This window comes from Equus przewalskii, chromosome 19 (assembly GCF_037783145.1).
Source record: "Equus przewalskii isolate Varuska chromosome 19, EquPr2, whole genome shotgun sequence".
Lineage (NCBI taxonomy): Eukaryota > Metazoa > Chordata > Mammalia > Perissodactyla > Equidae > Equus > Equus przewalskii.
The window spans coordinates 58,087,915-58,103,398 of NC_091849.1; positions in this window are offsets into that span (position 1 = coordinate 58,087,915).

A 15,484-nucleotide genomic window follows, 5' to 3' on the forward strand; every position below is an offset into this window, starting at 1 on the left:
GATCAACAATTTAATCAACCACACCCATGTAATGAAACCACCATAGAAACCCAAAAGGAGGGGTTTGGAGAGCTTCCAGGGTGAGGAACCAGAATGCTTCCATGTGCTACTGTGCCAGGCCCCAAACTGCATGAGGACAGAGGTGCCTTTGTTTGGGACCTGGCCCTATGTATCTCTTCACCTGGCTGTCAGTTCACAGTCTTCAGCATCCTTTGAAGTAAAGCAGTAATCTAGTGAGTAAACGGATTTCCTGAGATCTATGAGCCATTCTAGCAAATTCATCAGACCCAAGGTGGGGGTGTGGGAACCTCTAATTGGAGCCAGTACGTCAGATGGACAGGTCACAACCTGGACTTGCGATTGGCATCCTGAGGTGGAGGGTGGTCTTGTGGGACAGAGCTCTTAGCCCATGGAATCTGATTCTATCTCAGGGTAGATAGTGTCAGAATTGAGTTGAATTCTCCGACACCCAGTTAGTGTCAGAGAAGTGCTTGGGGGTATGTGGAGAAAACGCCCCACACACTGGAATTGGGTGCAGAACCCAAATAATACCTGACCAAAAAACTATTCCTTTTGTTAAACCTGATCTCTAAATATGCTTTCTTTTGGGGATTTTATTTAAACCTCTTTCATAATATAGTAATGCTTCCATATAATTGTCTATTATGTGCTAGTAGATTTGATATTCCTAGTATTTAATCTGAGGCTATTTCATAATTTGTCAAATTTGTATAGAACTCTAAGCCACATGCTGATATATATTATATTCCTCAAATATAAATGAAATATATACTGGAATTTTTTTTATAAAAGACTACATAGTACTAAAAATATCTCTGCTTTCAAATAAGAAATGCTTATAAGAAAAACATTTAAACCTCTAAACCTTGGTCCCTCATTGATAGAGAGCAGTCAATATCTCACAGTTAATCCAGGGCTCCGCCCAAATGATGTACAAATTATCCCAGCAGCAGAGGAAATGCTGACACTATTCGATGCTGGTCTCCTCCTCCAGAATCACTCCAAAGATTCTCTAATATAACCCACTGAGTCACTGTCAACCACTGCAAAGCAAGCCCATCTATTAGGGCAACTGCCATTAACTTACTATGAATTTCAGATATAAGAATATCAATTTTGACATAGATTTGTGCTCAAATGTTAGAGACAAATTGGGTGCAATTATTAGATGAAGGCTGCCCTTAGAATCCCCTTCATCTTCCTCAGATGGTGAACTAACCTTCACTCGGGTCACCCACATAAGTGTGGGCTTGCTCCCACAACAACAGATGCCACGCTAAGACACTAGAGCCGGGTGAGAAATTTCATTATGCCACTTTTTAAAATATAAACAAGATCTGTCCTAGAAACCATGTTGTCAAAACATTTCCTTCCCTCTAGTGTATTCTACTATCTGGTGTTCAGTTTTAAGCCTAACACTTCTTACCTGGCTTATAATTGGTATGGGACCAAGTTCTTTTCCTATCTAAACTAAGGCTGTCTCTAATTTAAATCTCCTAGGTGGGCAAATCAGAACTTAGATCAAATTCTTCAAACCTTTAGAAATATATATATATATAGGAGTTTTACTTCCCTTCAATTATCTATAATTTAAATACAAAATTTCTGCTTTTAAATTTGTCAGCATTTCCATGACATTAAATGTAAGTTAATGTCTGTAATTATCTCAATGAGTGTTGCGAAAAGTTAAGAATAATTCTCAAAATAAAATTAGTATTTTAGGAGAAAAACATGACAGCACCTAGCACTCTAAAAAGTAGAAAGAATGTGAATGAGGAAAGGTAGAATACAGTAACATGGGCCTCATATTGGAAGAATAAAAAGAATGTGTTGCTGGCACCAAGGAAAGACCTGGTCATGGTCCCCAAGTCCCAGGCTACATTCCTAAGGCAAGGCATACAGCGGTTCCCCTTACTGAATTGTTAGGATTCCGAGAATACTGGAATCAAATATTAGGGAAGGTGCTTAGTCCAGGAAATGTCATCTGATCTTTGAATTCATGAACAGAAGACAATAGTAAATAAACAACTACTGGAGTCATGAGTGAAGCTGGAAGTCATGGCAAAGTCTGATGGTAAAACCAGGAAGAACTGGGAAGTCACCGGGGTGCCAGGCATCCGTAAAACTCTGAGCAGGGTCTTCATGCTGCAACTGGAACGCTAAGTCAGAGGATGTTAGCACGCCAGAGCACTTGTGAGTGACCCCAAACGAGCTACATCTATTTCTCAACATTCTCATTCACCCAATTTTCTTTTAGATTTTACGCGTTACTTAATCTTTGAATCCCCTTTCAGTGGAAGAGGCAGTCACATTCCCACGAGTTTTCCACCTGAACGGAAGGTACAAACGAGTGATCACTGTGTTTTAAGCCAGAACAAGGATTCATCACTTTCTGCTTGACTTTCAAAACGTTTCTTGAAATGGAATAATGCAAATTTCCAATTTCTGAAACCAAGAAAACCGAATAGAACAACTGAAATTTGCCCAGTAAAATTCAAGGTGATAGCATAGCCGCGTCTCACTCCTTCCCTTGATCAAAATTGTTCAATGACTTTTTCACACTCCCAGAACACAGTGCAAATGCCTCAGCTCAGAATTCAAGTCCTTCCGGAGTGTCTCCTCCCTCTGCCTTCCCAGATCCACTTCTCACTGCGCCCTTTCTGTACATTGAACCATTTTGATCTTTCTTCTTTTTCTGTATCTGCCTTTATTCCTGCTTCCTTCCCCAACTCTAAACATGTATATTTACCCTTGCCTTCAAGGACCAGTTCAATATTTTCAATAAGGTAACATGTCTATACCTTTCTCCCCACCTTCCTTCCAGATGAAGGAAATCTGTCTCTGCCCTCTGCATCTAATCTTTCCTGTGTCTTATGGAGCTCCTGACTCCATGCATCTTCCCATCTCCGATTTGGTTTTTTTTCAGATTTTCCTTCTCCATTGTCTCATTTCCTTCACAAATTTTAAGAGTATCATATGAAATCCATCAGGCATCAGCCGGAGAAGGACCACAGCTTCTGTCTGCACCTCAGGCACAAGCAACTTCAAGAAGTTGTACTACTTCTGTGTAGTCTAAATTTCAGTTTTCTTTTTCTTTTTTTTGGCATATCATAGATCCATACGGAAACAAATAAAAAACAAGAAATATATATGGGAGCGAAAAGAGAATGAAGACAGAGATTTTTTTTCAAAAGCTTACAAAATCAGTTCTTTGGACAGACACTACAAGGATTGAATTCTTGGGAGACTGGTGACTGCAGCACCGGCTTGGAAAGAACTGTGAGGTTGTGTGAGCCTCTTGGAAAGCAACTCATGATGGCCAGATTTAGTTCAAAGGGCTGCACGGAGAACGAGAGCTTTGTTGGAGTTATGAAATCTGGCTTAAAATATATTGCTTGATCAACTTCTATTACTTGTCTGCAAACACAAATACACACGCATACATACTCACACACAAACACAAGGACAGTGAAGGGTGCATACGTTTTTAAACCTCCCATCCTAAAGTATTTCCCTCACACTAGATTCTACATCCCGCTTCAGCTGCCATCACATTTCTCTCTTTTTATTATTGCACATCTTCTTGAAAGAAGCCACATTCATTGTCTTTAATTACTCATTCCTATGGCCTTCTTCATTAACTTCAATTTGGCATCTTTCCCTATTATTCCATGGAAACTACTATTTTTTAGGTCATTGATGCCTTTCTTATTGCCAAACCCAATAGGCACTTTTTTTTTTTGGTGAGGAAGATTGGCCTTGAACTAATATCTATTGCCAATCTTCCTCTTTTTCTGCTTGAAGAAAACTAGCCCTGAGCTAATATCTGTGCCAATCTTCCTCTATTTTGTATGTGGGTTGCTGCCACAGGGTGGTACAAGTGGCGTAGGCCCATGCCAGGGGTCTGAACCTGTGAACCCAGGCCACTGAAGTGGAGTGTGCCAGACTTAATCACTATGCCATGGGGCCAGCCGCTCAATAGGTACTTTTAATTTCTCCTCTTTGTTTACCTATGTACAACATACAAATGATCAACAACTCCCTGTTTCTTGAATTATGTCCTTGCATTGGTTTCATGACACTACACATCTGTGCATTGTACCTAACTGGCTCCTTTTTCTCAGTCTGTCTTGTTGGCCCCCTTCCTTGGCCCAGCCCATGGTAGTCTGCAGACTCAGCTGAGTGCTACCACATGTCAACACTCTCAGTAGTTGGGCGAATGAGTGGTTCTGTCCTGAGGTGGAGAGATCTGAGCCATGGGCCGAAGGACACATTAAATCCCTAGTTATGCCAGTTTCCTCAAAGGTATCCTGCCCTACCTCTCGTTAACCTATTCTCTTCTCACTTTCTCAAGAATGAAAGCTAACCACTCTTCTCTTTGAAATTTATTTTGGCTCTCCATCCAACGCCCAATTGGTAGAGATAACACTATTCACTTTGTGGTACAAAGCATTTCACAATTTAGTTCAACCTGCCATTGAATTCCTCGTGTTTCTGCCTCCGCACACTGATTGCAGTTTCCTAGCCTTGTCAAATCATCTTCCCACTTCACTATTTTGGGCGTGGATGAATACTCCCTCTGCTGAGGAATACCCTTTCTACCTTATTACCTCTTCCTCTTCCTACCACCTGCTGTTTACCCACAATTCCGTGTTAGAAAGTTCCTATTTATCTTCCAGATATCATCTCAGGTATAACCTCTTCAGTGAAGCCTTACAAGACTTCCTAGAGAGACCGGTTTCTCTGCCCTTTGTGTTCCTGTAGCTCTTTTCTTCTTTCTCTGCCAACACATTGCAGAGTATGCTCTAGTTTTCGTTCATGTAACAACATCTCTGATACTAGACTCCAAACTTCTTGAGGGGATTATATGATAATGATGCAGAGCCTCAGAGACACCGGACTTCAAATCCAGGCTTTGACAACTAAAAGCTGTTAACTTCTGAAATTTGGGTAAAGTCTCTGAGTATGAGTTGACTCAGATAAAAAGTGGGGACACTGATAGATATTTTGCCACTTATGGGATGATCAGATACTCTATAAAGTGGTTAGCAAGTTCACATATTATCATTAGTAGTAACAGTGTCGTTACTGTTGCTATTATTGCAAATTCATAATCAAAGTGTGTTATGTGTTCAAAAATAAGTGCTTCATTGATAGATGCTTTTCACAATGATTTTATAAAATGGGCAATAAAACCATGCCCACATTTAAATAGATGAGAAAACAGATCCCTAACAAGGTAAATTTCTTGTCCAAGTTCACAAGGCTGATGTCTGGCAGATCCAAATTTAGAACACAACTCTTGTGATTTTTGTAATGCTTTCTTTATTATGAGTTTTATATTTCCACCTTATGGGGATACAATTTCATAAACATTTCCTATTTTTGAAAAAGCTACGGTACTCAATCTGTCACACATACCTGTAGCATCGATTGATAAAATAAAGTACATCTACTTATACAAGGTAAACTTCTGTAAAAGAACCATGACACGGTCAGACTAAATGTGGTCAAGAGATGGTGAAGTGGAGCCTTCCAGAGGATTTCAGAATTTAATCACATTATAAAAACAGAAACTGGAGGCATATCCAAATATTTCATACTTTCGTTTTCCTAGTAGTTTAACTATAAAATAAGTTTCAGACTAATTTGTTTGAAGACAGTATTTATTTGTAAAGACATATGTATGAAGTAATTCCAAATTCCTATGTTATGCTAGATTAGCCAAAGGAGCTAAACTTTACAAGTTGTGATAGTTTAGAAATAAATTTATTTCTAAAGATTAAAGAAGAGGTAACTGTTAGGTCAAATATGTCATAACTTTTTCAAATAAAGTTTTCCCTCCCTGTAAGATGTCATATTGCTTCAATGTGATCTTAACACAAGCATATGTTTTGCTCTTGTTTTTAATCCCTCCGTTTAAAGAGGATTCTCACCAATCTCACCATCCCCATGCGTCCTACATATTGGCTCTGTGAGGCATCAGTCTTTTGTAAAACACAACTAAAAGGAGATGAAAAAAGATTCTAAAGAAGAGGCACGATGTAAGAATGTTTTCCTTTTCCAATGCACTAGTGAGGAATATATAACGGAATAGAATTGCCTGTTTAGAGGAATAAAGGGAATATATTGAAGTCAGTAAATGCATTTTCTTTGAGTAAAAGGGTTATGCACAGACATTTGTAACTTCAGAGATGCCACTGCTGTAGCCTGAGGGTTTCAGAAGGAATTTCTGTGCCTCAAGATGAAGCCGGCTGAGGTTCTGTTTCCCTTAATATGAAAAAGAATGACTTATAAATGAAGATTTAAAGTACTTGAGTCAGCTTGGAACTAACTAAGCTGACACTGCACGCCAGCCTTGCCTGGTAGAGCTCTCTCTGCCCAAACGTTTCTGGTTGTGGAGGAGAAATGACGATATGTCCCGCGGTAAACTGGCTTATATTATGGACCAGAAGGAATACTATAAATGGAAGTTAAAAGCAAATTTTGTCAACTTATGAAATAAATATAACTCACAAGAAGTCAGGCACATTTTTAGTGTTCAAAGCAGCTTTGCATCATGTGGGAATTAGACTAAATGGCGTTTATGACATTTCCAAAAAGAAAAGATTAGTTTTAATGTGATCAAAACCTATTTCACCTCTTAAGGTGAAGAATAGTGAAACGTATTCACACTTTCTCTGATCAGTTCTCCTTTCCGACTTTAATTGGTGGAAGAACTGTAGGCAAAAATTTCACAAACAAAAAGAAAAAGCTAAAACTGAAATCTGTAACTAATTATATAATGAAGGTTAAAAAAGTGGTAATTTATTCATGTAGTCAATTAATAGGAGAAGTCATATTTATTAAACACCATCAGCTAAACCAATTACAATCTTAATTTTAATCTAAATGTTGTATAGATCCTATAGGAAATCAAAATTATTTACTTCAAATAAAATGTAACACCAGTTAAGTACATATTTACTTAGACGTGAGACAAAAATGTGCATTCAACAAATTCAAACACCTCTAAATTATCTATAATATGAATTGTGTGTGATGCAGGACTCAGTGAATTATGAATATACAATAAATACTCTGAACTTATCAAAAACTTATAAACATAAAAGAGCATAATTTTCTTAAAAGATCTGTTCTGGTGGTAACGAGTATTTTACCATTTGTATTTCTGGATAAAAATAGAAATTGTCACCAAGATCATATATTGAGATTCATTCTTTACTTAAATAACAAGGACTAAGAAACAATATTCTATAATACCTGGAAAATGTTTGTATAGATGTTTCAAATATAGAGAAGAGTAATTAAAAAGAAAGAGGTAGCATGCTAAAGTTAGGACTATAAATTTTACCAACAGGAAGTATAAAACACCCAAAAGCCAGAGGTAGTACTCCAGTCCTGGGTTTAAATATGGAGATATATGGCACTGACCAGTAAAGAGTTTTGGCTTAGACAATAGTCTCAGCTGACACAATCAAGGGGAAATTGCTAGGGCTATGGGAAATAAATAAAATGTGAGATTATACGATGTTCAAATGTAGTTAAACATGTTGGATGAACACAGAATATAATAGACCTCTTATAAAATGGATTGAATGAACAGATGGTTATTTAAAGGAAACAGGTCTTTACTATGGAAGATGGAATATTATTGCATATCAAAATACTCTAAACTACTATCAATCAGAGACTTAGAGAATTCTCAACAAATTATTTTATCAGAGCTAAAAGAAAGGAGAGAAGATATATGTTTTTGGAACAAAACTGCAACAAATTAACACTTCATGACAAAGGGAAAAGACTGGCAAAGCAAGATGTAGTTACCAAAACCTGTGGTTATCCATTATCTGTTGGAATTTTCATTTGCAAAAATGCAAGGTTTAATAATTCTCTTTTTTTCTTTTGCTGAGGAAGATTCACCCTGAGCTAACATCTGTGCCAAACTTCCTTTGTTTTGTATATGGGTCACCTCCACAAAATGGCTGACAACGAGTGGGGAAGGTCCCTGCCCAGGAACCAAACCCAGGCCACCAAAGTGGAGTGTGCTGAACTTAACCACTTGGTCACAGAACCAGCCCTGAAGGTTTACTAATTCTTTTTTTTTTTTTTTTTTGGAGGAAGATTAGCCCTGAGCTAACTGCTGCCAATCCTCCTCGTTTTTTGGCTGAGGAAGACTCGCCCTGAGCTAACATCCATGCCCATCTTCCTCTACTTTATATGTGGGATGCCTGCCACAGCATGGCATGCCAAGCGGTGCCATGTCCTTACCTGGGATCCGAACTGGCGAACCCCAGGCTGCCAAAGTGGAACGTGTGCACTTAACCGCTGCGCCACCAGGCCAGCCCCAGTTTACTAATTCTTAATATGCCAGCTCCGCTTCCATATAAAACAGATTCTTTAGATTTAATTGTAATCTAGTAGGAATCATTTACAGTGAACCAGACATAGAGGGCACCTGAGGAAGAAGTCACCCATCACCTCAAGTGGGAAAAATTTAATATAGCCAGATATGACTCAGATATTATAACAGAGTTCTGAAAAATAAGGATTAAAACATTAGGATTTCATGGCACAAATTCAGAAGATTGCAGATCTTATGAAGGTATGGGTCAGTTGTGTGTCCTTGTTGCTTTTATATTTAATAAATGAATTAAAGAATGATGGTGCAAGCATTTGTTAAGTCTGAAAAACTCCAAAAATCTGACAATTAAATTAGAAATTATTCTAATGAAGAACAAAAACGGAGTTATTCGTAGGGCACTCCAGGATAAATTAAATTAAATGACATATTAAATTAAAATGAATTAAAATGACATATTCAAAAGATAAAAAGAAAGTTATGGAATCAGTGCCACATATTGCTATACTTGAGTCTTGCACCAAATAGTATGATTTCAATGATTGTGTGGTTAATGTATGAAATACCAAGAGGTTTGCGAAAACTGCAAAAAGTAACAAAAAGGGCAACAAAATCATATCACTGTCAAAACAGAAAAAAAGTACCCTACAGTTCAAGACTGGAGAGGTTTTTTGTTTTGTTTTATTTTGAGCTTGGAGGAAACTGTAGATGAATGACTTGCCAACTCACACTGTTGTTCAGGCACAGTGTTGGAAATCCATGGCTGACATTTGTTGTTCCAGCAATTCAAGCTGCCTCTAAAAGAGCCCCAGGGAAAAAAACTAAAAAGAGCCTCAGGGCATAGCTAGGAATATCTGAAGGTTGATATGAGGAAGAGATATTCATGGATCTTGTTTGTAACTACTTAAAGAATGTAATTACGGAGGTGGAATCAAAAGATGAAATTAGGAGCACACAGATATTCACTCCAAATAGAAGAGAATTTTCAAAATGATTATTCAAAGATGAAATGAGGTACCTTTGGGAAGTATTAAATTATTCGTCAGTGGAAAGGCTCGTGTTTAAGGGCTATAAACATAAGTCAGAAGTGCTGGAGCTGGGATTCAAGAATCCAGGGGATGGTTAGACTAAAGGAAATTTTATTTCTTACACATCTATAATTAAGATTGTATGTTCAAGGTGATCGATTTTAGGAAGTGGCAAGCATCCATTGGTCTGGTCACCTAATAGCTGAATTCTCTAAGGTTTGGGGAAATTTTCAAATAAGCCTTTGTGTTAAAGTTGAAGGGTGAAGCAAAATGATATTTTAAGACATTTTTATTTCCTTTAAATGAATTAAGGAGCTATTCCAAATTACAAACCACTGCGTATTGATACTATTGTATGTACTCAGGAAGTGAGCGCTAAACAAATGAATGACAGAACATATCTAGCTTCTAGAGAAAACATTGAGGAACCGAGTGGTCCTTCCAGATTACTCAGTTCTTGTCCATTCTGAATTTTCCAACAGGCCATTTGATTGATTGATTGATTGACTTTCATTTTTGTTACTCCACTTAAAAATCTAAAGCCCAGTTCTACAGACAGTTTGGTTTACACACACTATTAAGAAAGGCAGGAACAGCTAAATTTTGAGCAGTAAACTGCCTCAGATAGCAAATGGTACGTATTCATGGTGTTCTGTTTGACCTTTCAGTACTTGCTGACGTCTTGGTTTGCAAGTTGATGTCTGATCTCTAAAGGTATACTGCCCTATATCAGATTGCAGAGCACCTTGTCTGCCTTCTGGCTTGGAGTCACAGTTCATCTTGACCTTGCTATTTGTATGAGCATCAGATTAGGTAATGACTTTGTCACTATATTGCAGTCCCAAATTATCCACTTGGCATTTACGTTCAGCTCTCCATTTACAGCCTGGTCCTGACATGGTCCCCAGACAATCCTGTGTTCCTCACTAGCATCAGTGTTTTATCTCTGAAATCAGGTCTAAGGTAAATGCTCTAGCTCTCCCCCACACTCGTGCTGTGAAATTCTCACGAACTTGCAGCAATTTACTAGAGAAGTAATTGTTTTATCTAAAATTAGACTGCAAATCATTATCCGAATACGTGCTATTTTCTCATTAAAATAAGATATGTTTTCTTTCAAAAGAGAAAAGAAAAATCAATTATACTTTATTGTGTTTATAAGAGGGAATGACAATGTGATGCATAGAAAAAACTATCTTTAAACGTTGCTGTGCAATTCGAATTATGCAAATAGCTCTGGAAGATTTTTGAAGATACTCAACTTTTTTTCTATATCTTTAATGACTTTGAGAAAATATACGTAGCTTGCATTTGAACAATTTAAAAGCAAAGTGACTTTTATTAACATTAATTTGTATCTCCTGGAGCATATTATTCATTTTCAAGACAGTATTAGGCACTATCATGTTTATTCAATGCTGATTAAAAAAAGACAACTCTTACTCTAAAATCAATTAGCCATTTAAATGTAGTGAAGGAATATTAATCAAAACAAAATATTCTGTTTCATTTTTTCTCAACAAAAGAAGTTTAAGGATGCCATTGTCTTTTCTGCTTTTTAAAGTAGCTATAAACAATACTCGTAATTCATACGCATATTTTATTTCCTTTAATTAAATTCACTTCAAGGTGCTAATTTATATGTAAAACATAAATACACAAAGTATTTTTTAAAATTTATTATTGCTTTTACAAAGTATTTTTGGAACTTTAAAACTAACCTTTTAAGGAAAGTTTAACAGGAACAATTTCAGTTTAAGTTTGATTAGTTTCATAAAGATAAATGAAAAATTGAGTTAGTATGCTGAAGTTAAAAATTATGATTACTGGCAAATTATGATAGCCCTTAAGAAAAGCATCTCTTTTCCTTTAGTAAGAGCATGATAATTAAAGTCTGTTGCCAGAGTACCAAGATACATCTTACTTAAAAAAAAAAAGTGCCACTAATTATATGGTTCTCAGTTGTTTTATTAGGATATGATTGTTTTAACAGGACTCAATTCATAAATTATTTTCCTTTAAACTTATGCAATTGTACACGCGACATAAATATCTATATATATGTAGTTTAAACACAGGACACCCTGATTATTAGCCCCATTTTGTTGTTCTTGATGATGTTGTTTTAATTTAAGCAGTGGTTCTCAAAATGTGGGCTTTGGGACCAGCAGCAGCATCACCTGGAAACTTGTTAGAAAACCAAACTGTTTGACTCCATCTTAGACCTACGGAATCAGTAACTCTGGGGGTGATGTCAAGCAATGGGTGTTTTCACAAGTCTCCTGGGCGACTGTGATACCTGCTAAGATTGAGAGCACCCAATATGAGAGTTCTCAACTGTGGTGAAATATTAGGATTATAGGATGAGTTAAAATAAACAGAAGCATTAGTCTCATCCTATGCCAATTAAAATAAATGATCTGGTGAGGAGACCAATATTTGTTAAAGTATCCCGATTTTAGTGTGTAGCCAGGGTGAGGACCATTGGTCTCATCTGACATCCAGGAGCGCTTACTTCATTTCTCTTTCTCTTCTCCGAACCTGAAGGCATGCCTGTTCTTTTGTTGACCTTTCGATTAAAACATTACTGCCTGATCAACAGACTTTAATATCCAATGCCAATCCTTTCCAGTTTTGCCTGACCTCCTGATGGGATCCATTGACTTATTTTTGTGTTATGATTGTTATATCATTTAAAGAAACTATTATCTGTACACAGATAACATCTCATTAGTAGTTCTTAGCAAATATAAAAGTGAACTGAAAAGTTCACAGCTCCTCTACACTACCCACTTTGTTCCGTAGGATCAGTTTCCTAATAAACATTTATGTGCAGTTAATCTCAACGGAGACTCATCATGTAAGTACATTGAATTTGTTGCTCATTTAAGAACTTCACTACTTTCTACTATGCTACCATGCTATAACATTAATCTTTACCTCTAGAAATAAAACTAACAGTTTATAATGAGATTATAGAAATTAAATAATGGCATAGAAATGCAAGCAAGTAGTAATACTTTAGGGCTATTTAACAAACTCCCAGTCATATCAGAGATTTGATAAGCATTTGAAAAGTTTGAATGCCCAGACATTTTAAGTAGCAGATTTCTTTTAGTTATTTTGCTATTCATTACTCCAAGCTCAGTGTTTCTCAAAGAGTTGTGATAGCTAAGAATTAAGGGATGGGTTTGAATTCTAAAAAAAATATGAATACAATAATTTATGTGGGAAATAGATAATTTTCAACTAAGTTTATGTTTACAATGTTTAAGCTTGATTTATGAGTTGAAAACATTGTAATTATCCCCACTGTTTTGCTAAAGCAAAAATAGCTGATGACTCTTTTTTGAATGATGCATAAAGTGAATTTATTCTTGGTTGGAATAATAGATTATTTTACAAAATGTCGCCTGAAGAGAACTCCAAATTTTAGAATCCATATTGTACTGTTTCTCCCTCCTTTATTTACTATATTCAATACAACACCAATTATTGATAATTTTTCATGAAATATCTCTCAAGTCTCTTCTATAAATAATCTTTATTTATTGTAAGCCTCATAGCACTACACTCACAATGTAATTCAGGGCTAATATTTTTTCTTGCTTCCAGTTTCTCTTGCCCATCCTATATAGAGATGTAAAATACATTTCAAAAAGTAAGAATTAGTCCCATCATGAAATAAATCAAAAGACCTGTTGTACTAAACTAATGCTTTCAGGTTTACATACAAATTTCAACACCCAGTACTAGTTTATTTCTCACTACTCTTCTTCATATTTTTTATTTTCTTTCTCTCCTAAAATGCGTCACAACCTTAACTTGTTTAATACTATGACCTCTCCTCAAAGGTCAGGACTGATGAAAAATCTTATGGAAAATGTGTTTACTTATCAGCATGAAATCACAAATCATGCAGCCTATAAAGGTCATCTTTATTTTATTTTCTTTTTAAGAATGTCAGAATGATCCTTTTTTGAAGAAGAAGAAGATTAGCCTGGAGCTAACTACTGCCAATCCTCCTCTTTTTGCCAAGGAAGACTGGCCCTGAGCTAACATCCATGCCCATCTTCCTCTACTTTATATGTAGGATGCCTATGACAGCATGGCTTAGCCAAGCAGTGGCATGTCCACACCTGGGATCCGAACCAGCGAACCTTGGGCCGCTGAGAATCGGAACATGTGAACTTAACTGCTGCACCACCGGGCCGGCCCACCAGAATGATCCATTTTTCTCTTTGCAAATATGTGGATTAAAATAATATTTCTTTCTGCAAACACAAATACTATTCAGCTCTAAATGATACATTTAATAAAATTGATATTAATTTTGTAAGAGACAAATGTTCTAAAAACAGAAATAAGAACATAAAGAAATTATGAAAACATTCCTATAGTTACATAAAATTCAGTATTTGAACTACATTTTGGTTAGAGCATATACACCGCATACTTTGATATAAAATGTTTCCTTTTAATCGTCGCTTTGAAGAAGCATACTTGGAGAATAACATCGAGAATATATGTGTGTGTGTAGGTTTCTATACATTTTGTGGAAGACAATAATTGCTAAATATCAAAGGGTTAAACGGTTTTAATAACAGTGTATCTGCCAGAAATAAGCTTTGCCTTTACCGAAACAGTCTGCTCAATCTCTCTATCAATCACATTCTCATAACACTGTATGCCAGTTATTTAGGAAAACTTTAAAAGTATTTTTGAGTAAAAATTATATTAAATGAAATTTCCGATTACATAAAACAAAGAATCTATAACTGTAGTGTAGTGGTTATTATATCATTATATGGGGTACACACATAAACTAATTTTGTCTTTATGAAAATCTACCTATGCTTGCTCTTGTAAAGGATGATTTATGATTTTTTTTCGCTTACTACTTAACATTCTTTGACGATGTGTTTGACGGGAAATTTCAGAACATATGTTCAAATTTGTATACATATGTATCTTTATACATTTATACATATATACTTTATATATGTACATAAATATACTTATATGTACATATATATGTAAATATACACAATATATAACATATACATGTATATATATATATATATATACATTTAAAGTCTACATTTCATATCACTTTATTTGTAGGAGATAATCTTAACGTTTTTATAAGGCGACTTCTTCTTGGTTTGAAACATGCCCTAACTGTGTCTTTGAAACACTACAGCACACTCTACAAAGGACAAGAGAGACGGGGTGATTCACCCCCATTTGTGAATGAAGTCAGTGCTCCTGGGTTTCCAAGGCTGTGGAGATTCAAAGAAAAAGCCATGGGCATGTGATTCTTCTATAAATCTCCATGAACCCACAAGTGGAGGCTACTTGACATGTTATTGTTTGAGACGGAAAATTATCATCTCTGGAAGGATTAATTGAAGAATGTAAGTCTCTGCTCAAATGGAATGGAAAAGCAATCTCTTTTTATTAGCTAGGAAAACAAAAAAGCTAAAAAAGTCTACTCATAAATGACCATGAATAAAGGAGAATGAAACTGGAAATAGCAACAAAGGTATTAGCGTGATAGTTCTTTTTTTTTTTTTTAGAAATATGGACTTTATTTTGTATTTTTAATGTGTGGGAGAGGTTGGGGAAGCCATTGAAGGCTTTTTTTTTTTTTTGAGGAAGATTAGCCCTAAGCTAACTACTGCCAATCTTCCTCTTTTTGCTGAGGAAGACTGTCCCTGAGCTAACATCCATGCCCATCTTCCTCTACTTTATACGTAAGACACCTACCACAGCATAGCTTTTGCCAAGCGGTGCCATGTCCACACCCAGGATCCAAATCAGAGAAGCCTGGCTGCCCAGAAGCGGAACTTGCGAACTTAACAGCTGCGCCACCAGGCCGGCCCCCGCAGGATAGTTCTTATATACCATGCAGCAACACGATCATATCATCATGAACTGAAACGTCATGGAAATGGGGCTACCTACTCAGCAAATTATGGAATGGAATATTTACTAGAGAAAGATTAAACACAAAAAAGTGCCCTTATCTGGTTTGTGTAGGTGATACGAAATATTTGCTGAGAATACCAAG